This window comes from Balaenoptera acutorostrata, chromosome 2 (assembly GCF_949987535.1).
Source record: "Balaenoptera acutorostrata chromosome 2, mBalAcu1.1, whole genome shotgun sequence".
In the NCBI taxonomy this organism is placed as follows: Eukaryota; Metazoa; Chordata; class Mammalia; order Artiodactyla; family Balaenopteridae; genus Balaenoptera; species Balaenoptera acutorostrata.
Genome location: NC_080065.1, coordinates 147,277,681 through 147,300,571, shown reverse-complemented (window position 1 = coordinate 147,300,571; position 22,891 = coordinate 147,277,681).

Here is a 22,891-nt window from a genome sequence, read left to right as displayed (position 1 = left end):
TAATCCGTTGCTCCTGAGGCTGCTGGGAGAAATTTCCCTTTCTCTTCTTTGTTCACACAGCTCCCGGGGTTCAGCTTTGGATTTGGCCCTGCCTCTGCATGTAGGTCGCCTGAGGGCGTCTGTTCTTCACTCAGACAGGACAGGGTTAAAGGAGCAGCTGATTCGGGGGCTCTGGGTCACTCAGGCTGTGGGGAGGGAGGGGCGCGGAGTGCGGGGTGAGCCTGGGGTGGCAGAGGCAGGCGTGACGTTGCACCAGCCTGCGGCACGCCCTGTGTTCTCCTGGGAGAGTTGTCCCTGGATCACGGGACCCTGGCAGTGGCAGGCTGCACAGGCTCCCAGGAGGGGCAGTGTAGATAGTGACCTGTGCTCGTACACAGGCTTCTTGGTGGCAGCAGCAGCAGCCTTAGCATCTCATGCCCATCTCTGGGGTCTGCACTGATAGCCACGGCTCACGTCTCTGGAGCACCTTTAAGCGGTGCTCTTAATCCCCTCTCCTCGTGCACCAGGAAACAGAGGCAAGAAAAAGTCTCTTGCCTCTAAGGCAGCTCCAGACTTTTTCCCGGACTCCCTCCCTGCTAGCTCTGGTGCACTAGCCCCCTTCAGGCTGTGTTCAAGCAGCCAACCCCAGTCCTCTACCTGCGATCCGACCGAAGCCCGAGCCTCAGTTCCCAGCCCCCGCCCATCCCGACAGGTGAGCAGACAAGTCTCTCGGGCTGGTGAGTGCTGGTCGGCACTGATCCTCTGTGTGGGAATCTCTCCGCTTTGCCCTCTGCACCCCTGTTGCTGCGCTCTCCTCCATGACTCCAAAGCTTCCCCCCTCCGCCACCCAAAGTCTCCACCCGAGAAGGGGCTGCCTAGTATATGGAAACCTTTCCTCCTTCACTGCTCCTTCCCACTGGTGCAGGTCCTCTCTCTATTCCTTTGTCTCTGTTTTTTCTTTTTTCTTTTGCCCTACCCAGGTACGTGGGGAGTTTCTTGCCTTTTGGGAAGTCTGAGGTCTTCTGCCAGCATTCAGTAGGTGTTCTGTAGGAGCTGTTCCACATGTAGATGTATTTCTGATGTATTTGGGGGGAGGAAGATGATCTCCATGTCTTACTCTTCCGCCATCTTGAAGCAGCTCTCTGCTGGAAGATTTTTAATCACTGTTTCAATTTCAGTGCTTGTGATTGGTCTGTTTATATTTTCTGTTTCTTCCTGGTTCAGTCTTGGACAGTTGTGCTTTTCTAAGAATTTGTCCATTTCTTCCAGGTTGTCCATTTTATTGACATATAGTTGCAGGTAGTAATCTCTCATGATCCTTTGTATTTCTGCAGTGTCAGTTATTACTTCTCCTTTTTCATTTTTAATTCTGTTGATTTGAGTCTTCTCCCTTTTTTTCTTGATGAGTCTGGCTAATGATTTATCAATTTTGTTTATCTTCTCAAAGAACAAGCTTTTAGTTTTATTCATCTTTGCTATTGTTTCCTTCATTTCTTTTTCATTTATTTCTGATTGGATCTTTATGATTTCTTTCTTTTTGCTAACTTTGGTATTTTTTTGTCCTTCTTTCTCTATTTGCTTTAGGTGTTAGGTTAGGTTGTTTATTTGAGATGTTTCTTGTTTCTTGAAGTAGGATTCTATAGCTATAAACGTCTCTCTTAGTACTGCTTTTGCTGTGTTCCATAGGTTTTGGGTCATCGTGTTTTCATTGTTTTTTTTTCTAGGTATTTTTTTATTTCTTTTTTGACTTCTCAGGGATCTCTTGGTTATTTAGTAGTGTAGTGTTTACTCTCCATGTGTTTGTATTTTTTACAGTTTTTTTCCTGTAATTGATATCTAGTCTCATAGCATTGTGGCTGGAAAAGATACTTGATACAATTTAAATTTCCTTGAATTTACCAAGGCTTGATTTGTGACCCAAGATATGATCTATCCTGGAGAGTGTTCCATATGCACTTGAGAAGAAAGTGTATTCTGTTGTTTTTGGATGGAATGTCCTATAAATATCAATTAAGTCCATCTTGTTTAATGTATCATTTAAAGTTTGTGTTTCCTTATTTATTTTCATTTTAGATGATCTGTCTGTTGGTGAAAGTGGGGTGTTAAAGTCCCCTACTGTGATTGTGTTACTGTCGATTTCCCCTTTTATGGCTCTTAGCATTTCCCTTATGTATTGATGTGCTCCTATGTTGGGTGCATAAATATTTACAATTGTTATATCTTCTTCTTGGACTGATCCCTTGATCATTGTGTAGTGTCCCTCTTTGTCTCTTGTAATAGTCTTTATTTTAAAGTCTATTTTGCCTGATATGAGAATTGCTACTCCAGCTTTCTTTTGATTTCCATTTGCGTGGAATATCTTTTTCCATCCTCTCACTTTCAGTCTGTATGTGTCCCTAGGTCTGAAGTGGGTCTCTTGTAGACAGCATATATATGGGTCTTATTTTTGTATCCATTCAGCCAGTCTATGTCTTTTGGTTGGAGCATTTAATCCATTTACATTTAAGATAATTATCAATTTGTATGTTCCTGTTACCATTTTCTTCATTGTGTTGGGTTTGTTTTTGTGGGTCTTTTCCTTCTCTTGTGTTTCCTGCCTAATTGAAGTTCCTTTAGTATTTGTTGTAGAGTTGGTTCGGTGGTGCTGAATTCTCTTAACTTTTTCTTGTCTGTAAAGGTTTTAATTTCTCTGTCTAATCTGAATGAGATCTTGCTGCATAGAGTCATCTTGGTTGTAGGTTTTCCCCTTTCATCACTTTAAATATGTCCTACCACTCCCTTCTGGCTTGCAGATTTTCTGCTGAAAGATCAGCTGTTAACCTTAAGGGAATTCCCTTGTATTTTATTTGTTGCTTTTCCCTTGCTGCTTTTAATATTTTTTCTTTGTATTTAATTTTTGATAGTTTGATTAATATGTGTTGTGGTGTGTTTCTGCTTGGATTCATCCTGTATGGGACTCTCTACACTTCCTGGACTTGATTGACTATTTCCTTTCCCATGTTTGGGAAGTTTTCAACTATAATCTCTTCAAATATTTTCTCAGTCTCTTTCTTTTTCTCTTCTTCTTCTGGGACCCCTATAATTCAAATGTTGGTGCATTTAATGTTGTCCCAGAGGTCTCTGAGCCTTTCCTCAATTCTTTTCATTCTGTTTTCTTTATTCTGCTCTGCGGTAGTTATTTCCAGTATTTTATCTTCCAGCTCACTTATCTGTTCTTCTGCCTCAGTTATTGTGCTATTGATTCCTTGTAGAGAATTTTTAATTTCCTTTATTGTGTTGTTCATCATTGTTTGTTTGTTCTTTAGTTCTTCTAGGTCCTTGTTAAACGTTTCTTGTGTTTTCTACATTCTGTTTCCAAGATTTTGGATCATCTTTACTATCATTACTCTGAATTCTTTTCCAGGTAGACTGCCTATTTCCTCTTCATTTGTTTGGTCTGTTGGGTTTTTACCTTGCTCCTTCATATGCTGCATTTTTCTCTGTCTTCTTATTTTGTTTAACTTACTGTGTTTGGGGTCTCCTTTTCTCAGGCTGCAAGTTCGTAGTTCGCATTGTTTTTGGTGTGTGCCCCCAGTAGGTGAGGTTAATTCAGTGGCTTGTGAAGGCTTCCTGGTGGAGGCAACTAGTGCTTGTGTTTTGGTGGGTGTGCCTGGATCTTGTCTTTCTGGTGGGCTGGGCCATGTCCAGTGGTGTGTTTTGGGGCGTCTGTGACCTTAGTATGATTTTAGGCAGCCTCTCTGCTAATGGGTGTGGTTGTGTTCCTGTCTTGCTAGTTGTTTGGCATGGGGCTTCCAGCCCTTGAGCTTGCTGGCCGTTGGGTGGATCTGGGTCTTAGCTTTGAGACGGAGATCTCTGGGAGACCTCTTGCCAATTGTTATTACATGGGGCCAGGAGGTCTCTGGTGGTGCAGTGTCCTGAACTCAGCCCTCCCACCTCAGAGGCTCAGGCCTGACACCACGCTGGTGCACCCAGACCCTGTCAGCCACACAGCAATCTGGGAGGCTGCCTCTTTCTTCTATCTTTCCTTGCCCTTCTTGTACAGTAGTCCAGTTTCAAATTTCACCTGGGGAGCTCTGAGTTTTCCTGCCAGCACAGCTCGTAAAAGCCTCCACCAACTCTGTGGGAGGAGTGTGCACCTAGCCTCTAGATTTCAATTGAGTAGTTTATTTCACAAAGTAGGGTAGTTTCCTTGGAGATAAGCAAATACACAATGAATGTTATTAGATTACCTTAATCAATTTGACTTGGGCAAGTTTATTAGCATCTAACCCAAGGTAGCAATCACAGGTTCTTCTCTCTTCCAGGGGGTCAGCCTGCCCTTGATAAGGCCGTTAAGGGGAGGACATGCCTAGCAGTGGCTCACAGACTCTCCATGATACAGAATGCAGATTTGATAGTGCTTCTGAATTTTTCTTAGGGATGTAGGGAGAAATAATAATTCCTGCCTGTTTGGACAAAAGCCTTTCACAGCACTTTAAATATTTCACTTCACTCTCTTCTTGCTTGCATCGTTTCTGGGAAGGTAGATGTAATTCTTATCTTTGTTCCTCTGTAGGTAGGGTTTTTTTTCCTCTGGCTTCTTTTGGTTTTTCCTTTATTTTTGATTTTATATAGTTTGAAAATTATATGCCTAGGTATAGTTTTCTTTTGACATTTATGCTGCTCAGTGTTCTCTGAGCTGCCTGGATCTGTGGTTTGGCATCTGCTATTAATTTGGGTGAAATTCTCAGTATTTTTCAACGATAGTCTCAATATTTTTCAAATATTTCTTCTGTCCCTTTCTTTCTTTCTTCTCCCTCTGGTATTCCCTGTATTCCCATTATGCATTTGTTACACATTTTGGAGTTGTCTTACAGTCCTTGCTATTCTGTTATTTTTCTGTTATTTTCTGTTTGTTCTCTTTGCTTTTCAGTTTTGGCAGTATCTTATGAAAAAAAATCCTTAAACTCAGAGATTCTTTCCTCAGCTGTGACCTGTTTATATATAGCCTATCAAAGGCAGTCTTCATTTCTGTTAAAGTGTTTTTTGTTCTCTAGCATTTCTTTTTGTTTCTTCTTTAGGATTTCTGTCTCCCTGCTTACATTGCCCATCTGTTCTTGTGTGCTGTCTACTTTATCAATTAAAGCTCTTATCATATTAAACATCCTTGTTTAGATTCCCTGTCTGATAATTCCAATATCCCTACCTTATCCAGTACTGATACTTGCTCTGTCTTTTCAAACTGTGTTTTTTGCCTTTTAGTATGTCTTGTAATATCTTCTTGATAGCCAGACATGAGGTACTGGGTAAAAGGAATTGCTGTAAATAGGCCTTTAGTAATGTGGTTAGTCTTTTAGCGAACCTGGGAATGTCACATGTATTTCAGTTTTCCTCCCCTCTTAGTTGGAACAGGATGCTTAAAGAGGGCTGGAGTTAGGCATTTCCTACTTCCACATAGAAGGTGAAGGTGGACAGGAGCTGAGGTTTTCCTTTCTTTCACATAGAAGGTTAAAACAGACTGGAGTTAGGTATTTCACTTTCCGTAAGTCAGGTAGGTTCCAATAATACTTCAGCAGGTTAGGTTCTGGTTGACTAGTTTCTCCTGAGGGTAACCCTTGTTAAGAATAACAGAGTGCTCTGGTGTAGTTGAAAATGGTTTCTTTTCCCCTCCCACTGCTAGAGTCATGAGGGGATTTTTTTTTCCCTGATATTTATTGTGAGAACCTGGTGGAGCTCCAGGAAGTAAAACCCACAAAAATGTGGAAACACACCCGCAACCCCTCCCTCGGCCATGACTTGGTCCCCTAGTGTTTTTATTTTTTTATTTTTTAAATAAATTTATTTATTTTATTTCTGGCTACATTTGGTCTTCGTTGCTGTGCGTGGGCTTTCTCTAGTTGTGGCAAGCAGGGGCTACTCTTCATGGCGGTGCAGCGGCTTATTGCAGTAGCTTCTCTTGTTGTGGAGCACGGACTCTAGGCATGCAGGCTTTAGTAGTTGTGGAATGCAGGCTCAGTAGTTATAGCTCACAGGCTCTAGAGCATAGGTTCAGTAGTTGTGGTGCACGGGCTTAGTTGCTCCACAGCATGTGTGATCTTCCTGGACCAGGGCTCGAACCTGTGTCCCCTGCATTGGCAGGTGGATTCTTAACCACTGCAGCACCAGGGAAGCCCTCCCCCAGTGTTTTTAACCCTAAGAATTGGCCACACTGAGCCTTCAGATGTTTGTCAATTACAGTTCAGGTTTTCCTACCCTGACACTGGTTCCCAAGGCAATTTCCACTCGTGACTCTCTGCTCTGGTCAGCTGAGACTCCCTGTATTCACCTGTCTCTCTCTCCAGTCTTGAGGGCAGCAGTTTGTCCTGTGTCTCACCTCTCTTATGGATCCAAGAAGAGTTGATGACTTTTCAATCTGTTTAGCTTTTTACTTGTTAGGATGGAGTGGTAACTTCCAAGCTCCTTACAAGCTGACACAGAATCCAGAAATCCTGATAGTTACTTTTTAAATGAATACATTTATATATATTTTTAAGTAATTAATTAAATTAATTAATTTATTTTTGGCTGCATTGTGTCTTTGTTGCTGTGTGCGGGCTTTCTCTAGTTGCAGCAAGCAGGTTCTACTCTTCATTGCGGTGCACGGGCTTCTCATTGCAGTGGCTTCTCTTGTTGCAGAGCACAGGCTCTAGGCACACGTGCTTCTGTAGTTGTGGCATGTGGGCTCAGAAGTTGTGACTTGCGGGCTCTAGAGCTCAGGTTTAGTAGCTGTGGCGCACGGGCTTAGTCGCTCTGTGGCATGTGGGATCTTCCCGGGCCAGGGCTCAAACCCATGTCCCCTGCACTGACAGGTAGATTCTTAACCACTGAGCCACCAGGAAAGCCCACATTTATATTTCAAACAAATGAGTTTATTTAAAGAAAAATATAAAGTAAATATTAGTATCAATAGTAAATGGAAATGGCCCCAAATCCAAAAATGTGGTAATGAAAGACTAACATCTGGAAAATGTTGCTTTATGCAACATGTATACACAGGCACACCTCATTTTATTACATTTCACTTTACTGCCCTTCACAGATATTATGTTTCTTACAAATTGAAGGTTTGTGGCAGCCCTGCATTGAGCAAGTCTATCAGTGCCATTTTTCCAACAGCATTTGCTGACTTTGTGTCTCTGTGTCACATTGTTTTGGCAATTCTTGCAATATTTCGGACTTTTTCATTTATATTTGTGATGGTGATCTGTGGTCAGTGATCTTTGATGTTACTATTGCAAAAAGATTATGACTTAGTGAAAGCCATGATGGTTAGCATGATTTAGCAATAAAGTATTTTTAATTAAGGTATGCCCATTGTGTTTTTAGACATAATGCTATTGCACACTTAATAGACTACAGTATAGTGTAAACATAACCTTGATATGCACTGGGAAACCAAAAAATTTGTGACTCGTTTTATTGCAATGTTCAGATATATGCTTTATTGCGGTGGTTTGGAACTGAACCTGCAATATCTCAGAGGTGTGCCTGTATATAGTAGACTCTTCCTAACCACTCTGCTACTCTGCCTCTAGACCAGCATCCCAATCCAGCTCCTGGGGAGAATGTTTAACTAATGGAGGCTGAGTATGCCTGGGGTGCCAATTTCCTGTGCTGCCTAAAGAACTGCTGGAGGAGACTGAGTAACGGAGGCTGCTCCAGAGATCAGTATTGTGCTCATGAGCACGTGAAAACCCTTCAGGAGGCTGACACACTTCACAGCCTAGAAGTGGAGAGCAGAGTCACGTGAGGGTCCAGAAATAAGGAAGGCAGGCTTTTAAGTGAAGCATTACTGAGTATTTTTCTGAGAACTACTCATTCCCCGTGACACATACACTGCTATGGATGCTGGAAGTCCTATTTGTATTATGTGACCCCTTCTCCTTAGCTGTTGTTTTTATAGCAGGGTTGAAAACCAACTCAAGTTGAGCGCAATTGAAAAATCAATCCCATGGAAATTTAGAATTAAAACATGAGACATTATTCAGTTTCTGTCATCTCTTGAACTAGGAGGACATATAAAGTAGGGTGCTGTGCTATGACCAATTCCTCCTATCTGCACAGGAAACCGGAAGTTAGTTGACAGAAAGGGAGAAGAATGCACAAGAATATAGCAAGGAAAGAGGATGAAAGTCCCTGTAGGCTCATAGAGAAGTTTATGGTTAATAGTTCCTGGTTCTAGTTAGTTTCAGTTACCATTTGCAGTGCAGATTAACTCAAAACTTTGTGCCTTAAGTAACAACCATTTCATTATATCCCATGATTTTATGGGTGAAGAATTAGGGCAGAGCTTGGGTAGGTGGGTCTCCCATTTCATGTCATTGACTGAAGTTACTAACTGGTATTCAGCTGGCAGAGAGACTGGTCTAGAGGGCTGATGATGTCTCCATGTATATGCTTGGTGCCTTGGTGAGATTGGCAGTAAGGCTTGGTTCAGCTGGAAATGTCTACCTGACCATGTACATGTGACCTCTGTAGCATGGCGGTCTCAGACTATTCAGACTTGTTTCGGAGCAGCTCAGGATTCCTCCAGAAAATATTCCAAGAGAGGAAATGGAAGCTTCCAGTCTCTCAAGGTCCCAGGCTGGAAGCTGACATTGCATTCTCTTCTGCTCCAATTCTATTAGTCAAGCAATTTACTAAGTCCAGTTTAGATTCAAGGGGGAGGAGAATTAGACCTGACCTCTCAATGAAAATATTACTGAATTAAGTCATATAGACCCTGCTTGGGCCCTAGTCCGGCCAAGGTTCTCTGCGTCTGCAAGGGCGGGTTCTTTTTCCCTTCAGTTCTGAGTAGGCAAATAACAAAACTAAAGCTGAGATGGACACAGCACAAGCTTTATTCAGTGGCCAAAGAATGGAGAATCAGGAACTAAATTCACAGATCAACTTCTCACCCACCTGGCTAGAGGGATTTAATTTTAAAGAATAAAGACAAAGGGAGGAGAAGTGAGGCCATTGATGCGGAGGCATATGCATTAGTCTATGGGGAAGGGGCAGGGCTTTTTCGAGGGAGTAGGACGCCACCCCCTTTTTATCCTTTTTTTGGTACTTAATGTCCGGTCATGACCGCTGGTAGGTATATCGTGTAATATGCTAATGTAGTAAAATCAACCTATAATGAGACGCAGGGTCTGTTGGAGGTCAGATTTGTAGCCATCTTGGTCCTAGCTTGTTCCATCTGGGGTTGTTTGTTGTTGTTGTTCGTAGCTTCCTTTCTTATCTTTTGACCCTTTAACTTAAAGATTTATGTTAACTCTGGCTAAAGGTGGGGATGGGCAGGTTTTGAGCAAAGACCTGGAGCAGCTCTGGCAACAAAACGATTAGAAAGGAAACGGCACCACCCTTAATTCTGCTGGCTGCACTTGGGTTCCCTGAGGATGTCGTGTGCCGCCACGCAAATAGCCGATTTGGGGCAGGCTAGTTTGAACTACTTTTAGCTATTTGCAGTTGTCATATCAATGGATAGGTCACAAGGATGATGCTGTGTATTTGGTTGGCCCTCAGAAACTCTGTGAATGTAGCTGAGTGAAAACTAAAGATTCAGTAGAAAATGGGTTTATAAGTTTAGGCTCTGCCACAAGAAAGACCAAGGTTCAAATGCTGATTTCACAACTTTCTAGTTTTGACCTCAGACAAGTTACTTTGGTTCTCTAGTTTTGACCTCAGACAAGTTACTTTGGTTCTCTAAGATTCAGCTTCCTTATGTGCAAAGGGGTAGGTTAACAGCGCCTTCCTCCTTCATGGACAGTAAGGACTCAAGTGAGATCATAAACATAAAACTCTTAGCACAGTGCCAGGTACATAGTAAGCACCCAATGAATGTAGCTATTATTCTTTTCATTAATTGTTGTTGTTAGAATTTCAAGTCAAAACAACATGAGAGAGGTTATATACTCAAGGAATATACAAACTAGCTGGAAGACAGGATATTTCTATTAATAGGGAAATAACATTACAGCTAGCTAGCTAGCATTAAATTAAAATGAGAGAATGGTAGAGAGTGTAAGTTCCTATAGTTTATTAGAGAAGAGTAAAATATTATAAATCAGAAAAGGTCCCACAGCAGAGGTCAGGTGTGAGACAGACTTTAAAAGATGCACTAGAATTAGGCAAAGGTAGAGATGAAGGGAAAGAATTTCAGGCAGGTAGAATAGTAGAAACAAAGATAGTCTAGTAAAAATGTGCTTTAAGTTGTCAGGAAAGCTTAGTGGACCAGTCCAGATGCAAATGCTGTAGGAGGAGAGATGTAAAGAAGGTAGGTACCCGATGGAGTGAGAGCCTTGAATGAGGAGTTAAGGAATTTGAAGTTTATACTTAAGACTGGGAAGTTCCTTGGAAAGTTTTAAAATAGTGTTTAGTAACAGTGTATTAATTTTCTAATAGAATATAGACTTGTATGAAGAGAGAGCAATTGTTTAAATGGAGACTATTTTTAAAATTTGGACTGTGGACATAATATATTGTAGATAAAGATGAGAAATAATGGAGGCCTGATGGGATAGCAGGAAATGAATGGATGGTGGGCATATAAAAGATGTCATAGAGGCCACATTGACAGGGCTGACAGAGCTTATGACTGACTAGATGTGAGGAAAGTGGAGGAGATAATGATGTCACCTGGGTATCAGTTCTGAATAAGACAAACAATAATTGCCCCGTTGACAGAAATGGCAGACAGAGAAGGTGGCTAATTTGGACCAAGAGAGATGCTAGAGGGAAAGAGAGAGAGAGAAGCCTTGGATGGAAGGACAAAGAGAAACTAAGAGGACAGAAGAAATTAATAAGGTACAAGACATCATCGTCACTTCAACCTTCAAAGGAGAAAATATGTACTAAAGGCCATGAATCATTCAGCCTAGAAGCACAGGCATTTACACACTTGAGTGAGAGCTTTTAAAATAATACGTCATGTGGGAGAATTTGTAATACCTAATCCCAGAGACCTTCTGTTGTGATTTTCAGAAGCATTTAACCAGAAGCTAGGCATTCAACTCAGAAGTTGAGATATAAAATAAGGGTTTTTTCCCCCAGCCCTGTCCCCACATTTATTCACATAAAAGCAAGAGATCAGTTGTTATGAGAGGAGTCTGACACATACATTCTTCTATTGCAGTTATACATTACTAGATCCCTTCACGATTCTGTGGGGGGGGGGGTGGGTGTGGGTGTGGGTGTGTGTGTGTGTGTGTGTGTGTGTGTGTGTGTGACATAAATATTCCCCAGTGGACTCATTTCATCCTTCATAAACAAGTATTCCAAGACATAGTGGGTCTCAGTGTGATTACCTCAATCCAGCGGTAGTTCCTCCAAACACAAAACAGCCTGTCTGCCTTTGTGCCTCCAAATATATTTCTTGGCTGAGAGCAAGCAGAGAGCTATTTACTTCACCCAGCATCACATACAGTCTAATCAGTTGGGCAGGACATCACTCCCTAACCTACAGAGGGTTGGAAGGAATTACCTAGAGTCCAAGCCCACAAAAGCAATCTGAGAGTCATTGTTTTCGTTGACCACTGGTATCAGAGGCAACCACTAACATTTACTCCGAGGCAAAGATGGTTCCTAATTTGTCTTCCTGTCTCCAATTTATCTTATGTGCTGTCTTAGTCTGTTTGGGCTGCTGTAACAAAATACTGTAGCCTGGTTATCTTAAAAACAACAGAAATTTATTGCTCTCAGTTCAGGAGGCTGGGAAGTCCAAGATTAAGGCACTAGCCTGGTGGCTTTCTGGTGAGGACCATCTTCCTGCTTCCTAGCCAGCACCTTCTCTCTGTGTCCTTACATGATAAAAGGGACAAGAGATCTCTCTGGGTCAAAAAGGCGCTAATCTCATTCATAAGGACTCCACCCACACAACCTAAGAAACTCCTACAGGCTCTACCTTCTAATACCATTGTTTTTGGGGGTAGGATTTCAACATATAAATTTTGACCATTATTTGGGACACAAACATTCAGACCATAGCACACACTGTTATCAGATTAGTCTTCTCAGAGAATATTTGCAGCCATGTCCTTCTCTTGCACGAGTAGGATATTTTATAGATAAATGTTTTTACTCCTTTATAAGTGATTCCCCAGAATCCATTCCCCTTCCTAATGGCTTCCTTATATCCATTTCGAAGCTTCTTCTTCCGTTGTATTTATATTGTCTTGGCAGATTTTCCATTACCCACCCGAGCCCCTCCCCCTGTAGTAGCATGATATTTATTATATCTGCTATCTAGTCCAGTTAAAGGTTGTCAGGAGACCCAAGGGTGGCCAATCAAAAGACCTTCTCCTAGACCTTGAAACTTGACCTGTCACCACCAGCAGAGATAGCAGTGACCATGGGAGGTCCGTTCTGCCCAGGCTCTTCTGGTGACCAGAGAGACTTGGTTCCCTGCTTCCTTCTTTTTGGTCTTCCAGGGCTTCCCTATTCCTTTTTCCAGTGGGACCAAGGAGGTGTCCCCACCTGGAGCTCTCCCACCCCATTTTGGATACCCAGGGTCCCCAAATTCCCTGCTCATATGCCCCAGCCTACATCCAGGCTTCCCCCATATTTATGCTCTTAAGGGTGGACCACACTGCCTTTGGCGCCCACACCCCTAGGATGTGAGGCTGGCCAAGGGATGGCTGATTGCAAGGAGGTGGTAGGGTGTGAATAAAACTTACCCTGGGGTGTTCATATGTACACCGGCAAGGCACTTCCTAGGGCTTGTGAGCAGGTGAAAAGAGAAGAATGGAGGGTGGAGGTTCCTTTGAGAAACCAGAAAGTACAATAAAAGCAGAGGCTGGTGTGGCAGGGGGCACTTTGTGGGCAGAGGTTGCCCATTTTGAACTGTGTAGGGTAAGAAGTCTTATAGCTTATGAAGTGCCTAGAAAAAGGGGAAGGAGGATTTTAGCTGTCAAGCAGCTTGATGAGAATTAAGAGCCCCCTCCACCCCTCCACCCCAGACACCTCAAAGAAAAGAAAACACAAGAGCTTTTCTTATGGATTTCCTGAGCCATCAGAAGAGGAAGCTGAGGGAAGAGGACCAGCAGCCAGGGAAAGTTCTTCTCTGTCCTCTCTCTATTCCTGCCTGGCTTCTGCCGTGTCTGCAAATCCCCAGGGCAAATGTGCAGGCTAGCTGCAGTTATTTGGAAGAACTGTTGCTTTGCACATATTTTTTTGTTGTTGCTCTGAAGATGTATTTGTCAAGAGCAAAGAATAGAACATATTTCGTGTAATAGTCTGTTAGTTTGATTTATAACTCATAAATAATTAAACATATAGTATATGGGCTTCCATTTGTACATTTGCTCTGGTGCCACGAACGTCCCGGGTAGCCTACCTGCCTTTCTCCAGCTTTATCTTCAGGCTCTCCCCAGTTCTATAAGCCCCACATATCTTTCCAACCATCCCTTTTTGCTGTTGGGTCAAGGTAAACTTCTGTGTTTGCAACTGTGGGCACCTCCCAGATGGTTTGCCTGCATTTGGTCTAATAAACCCCTATGCCTTATATTTCCTTCTTTTGTTCCCTAGTAGTTATTGTTTTGGAGGGGTGTGTGTGTGTGTGTGTGTGTGTGTGTGTGTGTGTTTTAAATACAGAAAACAAAAAGAAGAAAAAAAATCACCCAAAATTCAATTAACATTTTTGTACAGTCTTTTTCAATACTTCATTTTTGGCAGAACTGGTATTATAGTCACATGGTTTTATATCTGTCCTTTTCACTTAGCATAATCATTTCCCTATCACTAAAAGCTCTTTAGAAACAGTATTTTTAATGATGGAATCCCACTGTGTGGATATTTTATAACTTACCTAACGAATCCCTGAGTTTTTTCGTTGGTATAAATAATGCTGAGATTCAGATCTTCAGATGCAAATCCTTTTCTGCATTTCTTATTATTTGTTTAAAAATAGATTCCTCAAGGAGAGAATGTACATTTTTAAGATGATTGATAAATATTAACAGAACACCCTCAAGCAAAGTTTTACCAATTTGCCTTTCCAGCCAGTGGAGTTTGAGAATGCCTGATTTCCCCACACCTTCCCTCTCCACCTCTTTTTCATCAAATGCCCTCAGGGTCATCATTGGCTGCACGTTCTAACCCCAAGCGAGAGCTACCTACTTACACACACACACACACACACACACACACACACACACACACACACACACACACTCACACACTCCCTATCACACCTCACTTCACCATCAAGGTAAAGGAGGGGCCATGATAAGGTTTAAGAACAAAATGGATGGAATAGAGGGGATAAAGAGACTGTGAATTGAACTAAAGGTGGGATGGAAATCTCTCTTGGCCTTTTTCCCCTTGGGTATTGTTTCATTCTTTTGGTTCTGTGAAGTTAGAGACTCAGCTCCTCCTCCTAGAAGTCTAGAGGACTTCTTCCTCTCAACTTAGAAAGCCAACGGCAAACAGGTGATAACTGAAGGGACCACATAGGCCAGCCACTAATCCAGGTAAAGGATACCTTACTGGGTCACACCTGTTTCAGGCCAGTTTAACAGATGTATAAAATATAAAAGAGATGGAACGAGACCCTGAAAACTATTACTAAAGAGTAATTGCTTGAATTAACTTCTGAATATCTCCCTCTATGGATGAGGGAGATAGGATGTCAGTGTTAACAGGGGCTGTGTTTGACAAATCGTCATGCCCTGGGTGATTTAGGATCTCACCATTAAAGACCCAACACTATTTTATTTCACATTCATTTCTGACAGGCATTTGCCATAACGCAAGACAGTCAGATGGGTTTGAGATCTGGTTATCTGGTTAACTGGGAGAAGATGGAATGAAATAATGCCTCGCACAGAAAGCTCAGAAAGAACAAAGGGATGCCAGCTAAATCTGCTCTTACGGCTGGAAGCATCCCAGAGGCTGGGGTTGGAGTGAACCTGGTGGTTTCCCAGAATGGCCCACTGTGGGAAAAGTCAGAGGTCAAGTGTAGGTTGTATGGAAAAGAGGAGCAACCTGGGAAAAATCAAATCTGCCTAACTTAGGTGGTTGGACGTGGGAGAAAATTTCCACGTGGGACAAGACAAAGTGAGAAGCCAGGGGAATGCACGGAAGTGAAGAGAGAGTTTCCATGACAGTAACCATCGGAGTGCCCATTTTTATGAAGCATGGACAAACAGCACTCTCTATAATGCTGTGCTCTCCCCACCCTCTCAGGCCCCATTTCCCACTAAGAATTCCATTGTTAAAGGCAGATGGTTCAAAATCCCATCGGTGCATTTTGAGGGCATCCCTGTTCATCTCTCCCACCCTCTTACCTCAAAATTTTCATGGCTCTGATGAAGACCCAGATTTACTTCTCATATAAAAAACTAGACAACATGGGATTTTTTTTAACATCTTTATTGGAGTATGATTGCTTTACAATGTTGTGTTAGTTTCTGCTGTATAACAAAGTGAATCAGCTATCATATACATATATCCCCATATCCCCTCCCTCTTGCGTCTCCCTCCCACCCTCCCTATCCCACCCCTCTAGGTGGTCACAAAGCACCGAGCTGATCTCCCTGTGCTGGACAACATGGGATCTTTAAAAGTGAAATGCCAGTCTTTGTTTCAGAATATCTGGGATAGTTGGAAAAATCCTGAATTGTGGTTTACAGTGAATATGAGAAAGATTGTATATAGACAAAATATCTGTTTGTTTGTTTATTACCTTGGAAAAGAAAAACACTCTGGAAATGACTCTCTGGGTGAAAGGGTTTATGCGATTTATGTAAACCAGAAACAATCTCTACTCTTTTGAGAAGGGTTTAAGCTATCGCCTTGCTTTCTCTAGCTCCAATTCCCTTTTCTTTTCTAAGTTATCTTGGTACTCTCAAAAAGCCAAAACTGCTAGGAGAAAATGCCCCAAATCATAACACAGACCAAGTGGAGAAACATGATTACACTGAATTAAAATTAGTTTGCCACCAGCTCTGAATTAAATGTTAGAAGGCATCAGGATCCAATATTTATTTGGTTTCTATTCTAGAGAAGACAGTTGGTGGTGGCGCTGCCTGGCCTTAGAGAAGGAAACAATTTATTCCTTTCCTAAGGTTCAGTAGATTTGCAGACCCTGAGCTCAGAAAATGTTTGTCCTGTCATAGAAAAACTTGAAAAGTACATGTATGCCTTCAGTGTTTGTGAATGTTCCAGTACCATGTTTCCAAGCTGAGGGGGAAAGGGTCAGTGGACGTGGTAGAAAAAAGTCAGTTATGCCCCTTCAATGCACATCAGGTTTGGAGACTCATCTCTGAAAGTACATTTGTCTTTATTCTTCTTGACTTAAGTTAATGGGATGAAAATAGCTTCAGAATACATCATTTCTTTTCCAGTTTCACATAGCCGCAAACCCTTTATTAAGGAGAGCTGACCTTCCGCACTCTAGTGAATGTGTTTTGTTCTCTTAATTTTGCCAGCAAGCAGATAACCTGTCCAATGTCACTCGCCAAACCTGGCATAGGACAGTGTGCATTTAATTAGCTCTGTGTTAGGTCCAAAATAGAGACAAAAATCACTAGAGGGAAAATAGTTTTCCAGAAGTGTAGACTCAATATGATTTGTGATTTCCTATCTTTGATGGACTATTTTAGGTATAAGGAGCAATGCAAAGGATGTGGGTGGTTGAGTTTTTTGCTTGTTTAAGTTACCCTGAAGGATCATCAACAAAGATGATGAAACAAAAAGAATGTGGAATTTGGGTTCCTATAGACCTAGATCAACTAGCTGTCAGTATAATCTTAGCCAAGTTATTGAACACAATGTTTCCCACACCTCACACATCAGAATCATCTGGGCTTCAGCCAAAGAATCAGTTTCTTAAACAAGCTCTTTAGATGGTGCTGATGCACAACAAGGGTTAGGAGCCTCTCACCTAAATTCTCCGTACTCAGTTTCCTCACCTAGAAGATGTGGTTCAATTATCTACCCCGCATATGAATTCTCAAGAAGACGAAGGATGGGAAACATCTATTTCATTGTCCTGCACTCAATACATATTAGATATTCTCTTTGAAGGAATACTTTTGAGATGATTACCTCCAGAAGATTTCACCTTGCTTTTAGGAGGCAAGCTATTTATCATAACTACCAACTATTATTTCTTTACCACCCAAGGTAGTTACAGCAGTATTGCTGCTAAAGGAACATCACAAACAAAACATCTCCCATCCGAGAGGCATGAGGAAAAAAATCAGTGAAATGTTTTTCTTCTTTTTACCTGAAGATTTAACTTTGTAAAAGCAGTAAAACACAGATTTGAAAGATCAGGATTACTTGTCCTCCCCCACCCCGTTTCCTTTCTAGCTGAACGCAAATAGAGATGGGATGACCATTTTGCAGCAGGAGATCATGCTAATTTTCTGGGTCATTCCCTCAAGGTGTCTTTAAAAGTAGCAATCATCTCTGTTCAAAGCAATTCCCTCCCATTAGATACATCGGCTCCCTGAATGTTTGATACATTTTAATAGTTGCTTTCTGTTACCTCAAAAAGCATCCCCTGGGTAGAGGACTTTTTCCACCAGCCCTGTCCACTGTGAGAACCACAGCATTGGAAAATGACACCAAACTCCTACCAGGGCAATTTTTTCAAGGTGGATGTTCCATGATGATGTCCATATATCTGTAGAGCATTTGTTTTTACTTCCAAATTCCTTCCGTAGCCTGATGGATTCAGCTCTTACAACATTGGAAGGAGGTAAAGCAGGTATCATTGCTGCCTTCTTAAAAAATGAGGATCTGAGATATAGTTAGGTCCCAGAGCTGGTTGAGTGACCAAAATGGAACCAGAAACACCAGATTCTTAGTCTATATTCTTTAGGACTCCAAGCCCAATGGGCTGAAGCAGCGTTGGCTCTTAGAACCAGGAAGTCCAATGAAGAGATACAGTTTTAGGCACAGATGGCTGCTGGAATTCAAATGATACCGTCAAGTGTCAGTGGCATTGAATCCCTCTGGTCCTCTTCACATGTATCTTCGTATGCATGTGTGTGTGTGTGTGTCTATAAGTGTCTATGTGTGTGTGCGGCTCCCGCTCTGTGTGTCTGTGTATACGTGTGCCTAACGCGTAACTCTTCTTTCTCTGTTTTTGTCTCTTTCTGCCTTTTCCTTTCAGTCTTTCTCTGCTCATCTCTCTCTGTCTCTCTTTCTCCAGATGTTTCTCCCCATCTAGCACTCTTCTCTCTTAGTTATCAGTTCTGTTTTCTTCTTTTTAAGCTTCATTCTCATATCGGTTTGTTCCATATGGTAGTTGATGGTCCCTTGAAGTTTCGAGCCTCCATGCTTACAGAAACTTGGAGTATAATGGAAATCTCTATCTCACAAAAGTCAAAACAAACCTCTAAAACTGACTCCAGTTGACCTCCCTCGGGTCATGTGCCTGCCTGTGGACCACACTGATAATCTGGCCAATCCGAGTCACGTGTTGCTCTTTGGAGGGGGCCTTTTGGATTCAGTTCCATCGGAATCATTTGGAGGGAGGGATAACAGTTCTCGAAAGGAAAAGCATGAGGCTCTTACCACAAAAGGGAGAAGTCACCTGAATTGGCCAAAGCAACATATATCTACACAGCCTTCATTTTAGTGCACCAGACATTATCTCCTGTTTATGGTGTTTTTAAGGATTCTTACTCCTTTAAAGTCTGGTCAAAGAGAGAATTCCATGTTACTTGAACTGATGCCACATGATAACAAGCCCTGAGGGTGAAACCACGTGAAAAGACTAAGCTCCTGTTTCTTACAAATAAACATCATCCATCAAAGACTTTAATGAGAAAATGTGTCCTGTGCAAAAAGAATATGATAGAAGGAAGAAATACTTCCTTCCTTGTAAGCAAGTCACATCCTCTGAGACTCAGTTTCCCCATTTGTCAAATAGGGTGACATAAGTCAGAGGGACTTTTGCAGACCACAGAATCCACTCTGGTTAGTTCAAACAGAAAATGATTTATTATAAGCTGACATGATTTCTGGGAACAACATTGGGCTGCTATTTAGCCAGGATCAAGGGCAGTTAGGAGAAATGTTCAGTCATCCCACGGGCTGTTGTGTGGAGGCTCCATTGCAGATGTCACCCACAACTTGGACCAAAGACAAGGGAGAGAGAGCAGAAGTTTCACCCCAGCTGCCCCAGAAGAGCCTCCACCATTGCATTTGCAAGAAGAGCCGATATTAGTGTGCAGAGCTGCCACCGTGTATTATTCATTTCCCACATACAGATACAGAAACCACAACACAGACCCGCTCCTGGATGTGAGAGGAGGTCTGGGATTGTGCTTTATCTCAGGCATGGATTCTCTGAGCACATGAAGGATAGTTGCTTGTTGGGTCCCAAGGCATGGGCTTTGGTTTCCGGCCACTCTGGGCTCAAAACTGTGTGGTTTTACTTTAACCTCTTTAAATTCTCCATCTCTAGCCCTTGTTAAATAGGAGTCCCTCCAAGGAGAGATCAGGTATGCAGGGCACTTGGTACATGGCCAGCACCCCACACAAGGTAGCTCTTAGTGTTTTCTCTATGAAAGTCAGACATTTGTGAAAATATATAATAGACATGTCTTTTCCTTCTCTCCTAAGATCATCTCCTTGGCCCACCTGTCTACACACAACTGCACTGAATACATTTCTCTGCACACGTTTGTTGCAAAAGTCTCCCGAGGTGAAATGTTAGTGATTGGCAGCTGTAATTTCCAATTTGTAATACCTTCCACCTGAGACCTGGCTCTGCCACCCACATGGCAGCACAGCTGCCTCCCACCATCCACAGGCTGGGCTCCCGCAGCAGAGGCAGCTGTGCCCCTGCCCTGGATTGGGAGTCATAAGACACTCTGGGACAGATCGCTGAGGTCTCTGCTTCCTGGACACCAGGCCCGTCTCCATGGCATCATTCAGCTGAAAATAGACAAGGGGTTTATTTCAAGATCCATAGAGAAGAGACAGATAGATGGGACGATGATTAAAGTGCAAGACGGGCAAGTCTTCCTGCAAATTCCGGAACTAACCACACTCCCCTACAAGACTTCAGGCCACTGCAGCCGAAAGGTTGGCTCCCATTCCTCCTGGCTCAGAGCAGTCAATTACTAACCTCATACCTTGAACCAGAATTTGAATTCAATTTTTGCTGTTTTCTGTCCATTGCCTTCTGTATCCTTTGTAAGAGTGTAAGATTCTGGAGGGAAGGAGTCAAGATCTATTCTTTTTCTATACTCGGCCCAGTTCCTAGGTCAAAAAGTGTGGCTTTGAAATCAACAGACTACTTACTAGCTACTTACTAGCTATGTGGTATTAGGCAAGTCACTTAACTTCCCTCCATTTTAGTATTTTTGGGGGAGCTGTGTAAATAAGATACTTTTTAAGCATCCAACATAATATCTGTCACAATAAGAGAGACAACCCCTGAAAATGTGGACCCTGAACTCAAGACTCTCTGGGGTTTTGTGTTGGCTCTAGCACCTACTGGTAGTTTTCCGTAACTTCACTGTATAACATTTATGTATTTTTTAAATGATTCCAGTGATAGTCTATAATATATAGTGTAGCTGTGAGGGTTGAGTGAGAGAAGCCATAAAAAAGTGCTGAGTAGAATGTCTGTCACACAGAGTAAACGTCAACACAGTTCTCCATGGTCTTCTCATCAGAGGCTAAACTCAGACAAGCTGAAAGATTACACACCATCTCAATCTTCTCAGTCTTTCAGAAGCATTTTTGGCTCTCTTTTTAATTTAGCGAACTAAATATTTCCTTATTACCACTATTGTTCTTTTATTGCCATACCCCGCCTTCATCCCTAGAATATCATTTGCACTGGATTGTTAAAAAACAAACGGTGGAAGTTCTTTCTGATAAGTTAGTTATTTTGGAGCATCAGGGCTTTTAAACATAGCAAGTAAGTACATTATTCTCCAATGACCCCATACTTTCCCCTCCACACTCCAATGGCCAAAGAGCAGAGATGGTCTCTTCAGGCAATATGGCTCCCCCTGCTGGATGAAGGAGGTTTGGGTCCTCTTTTGACTCAGATGAAGGGAAAGGGGCAATGCAAATAATAAGCGCTCTCCCAGCTTCCCACACTACAAATCCAGCTACTGTTTTGTAGGATGTTCCCTTCTAAACATGACTCTGGTAGCTGAATGCCACATGAGGCTCCAACCCACAGTCATCATCTCCTTCTCAGAATTCTTATTATGCTCTGTGTCAAACATGGAATTGTTTAGATCTTGCTTATATTCTAACTTTGTATCATTCCGTTTAGTTTCCTCAGCCACCCCTATAATCATCATTTTTGTCTGTATTGGGTTTTCCACTTACAAATGACTCATATAAACTTCCCCTTCTCTTCCATCCTGTTCCTGTGCCTGCAAAAGAAAAATTAGGGACACGTTTTCAAGAAGAGGGCAATGAAAGCAGAGATGTTCTAAGAGAATGTTTAATACAGGAAAACAGGCACTGAGTGCCTGGTCTGAGCCCTGACGTCCTCACAACGAGGTGAGGAAGACAGACGGACATGAAGAACGCACCCATGATGACATAAGACAGCACATCCATGTCTGGGCCCATCAATGGCTCAGCAAGGCTCAGAAATCTCTGAATATATCTTCTCATTAGAATCCACTATTTTTGCAACTTTCTTCCCTCCCCGAGCATTCTATGTCTTTCAGTTGGTGATCACACTCAACTCTTTGGAGGACTTCCAAAAAAAAAAAAAAGGAGGTCGTTTCATTCATCTGAAGCGCCGTCCTCCTTTTTGACACTTTCAACTATGGATACCTTTTATTTTTCCTTTTCACTCATTAGTGGTTGGGTCCTCTCATCTTAGTGCCTTCCTTGCTCGTGCTTTCCTTGTTCAACTCAAAAGGTGGTAACACGTTGTGGGGTTGTGTTATACTTTGACTGGAACAAGAGTTTTTCGTTGCTATTCATGGTTGGTAGGAAGAAAAGACAAGTTCAGCTTCATGGAGTGTTCTTTTCTCCAACTTTGAAGAGATATCCACTCTTCTTGGTCACAGTTTCTTAGAAGAACCAGATAGAGGTGGGCAGGATCTCTCAGGTAGTGAGCCTTTGGTGGCATCGAAATAAGACAGCATTAGTAGCCTGAAGGCCAGAGTCCAGGAGACCACCCTGACCAGTCAGCAATGCCCAGATTCACTGGAATGAGGCTGCAGTGGGAGGACAGGGAGACACACACTAGGGTTTCTTATGTTTTGAATGTTCAATATAAAAAGTGAAACTGAATCCAACAAGTGACTGCATCTGCAACAACAAAAGAAAAAAAAAATCTTGTAGGAGAAATTAAGACAGCTTCAAACTCCTAATTTGGGAATGAGCCAAATTATAGTCTTAATTCGATCCTTGCCTTCTGATCTACCAAGTGGCAGGTGGGCAGACAGATTCTAAAGAGCTGTTTTCTCTTCTCCTTGTGCACACAAGAAATGGAAATATATTTAATAGATTGAAACAATATAAAATCTGGAAGCAGCTTTTGAGATTATAATTACTACCTGCACATGTTTTAAGTGATGAAATCAAATCTCAAATACTGTGAGTGACATGCCCAGTGCCACCCATCCATCAATGGCAGACTAAGATTCAAACTCAGGACCTTTAACCTCTTATCCACTGCTTTTTGAAGTCCATAGAATTCCTGTCTTTGGGAGAATATTTGTTGTTGGTCCTCATAATTAGAGGAATCTTAAATATTGCCGTTTTTAAAAAATTGCTCGTTTTGTATTATGGGTCCCCAGTATTACAGGAATCTTAAATATTGTTCATCATCCAGACATGTATTTTCCTGATAATACACTTTGAGTCAAGGCTACAAAGTCACTAATTGCAATGAAAGTGCACGATGCTTGGCCATGTTAAAGTCAGAGAGGCAAGCAGATAGAACACTGGATGTACAGTGTAGAAATCA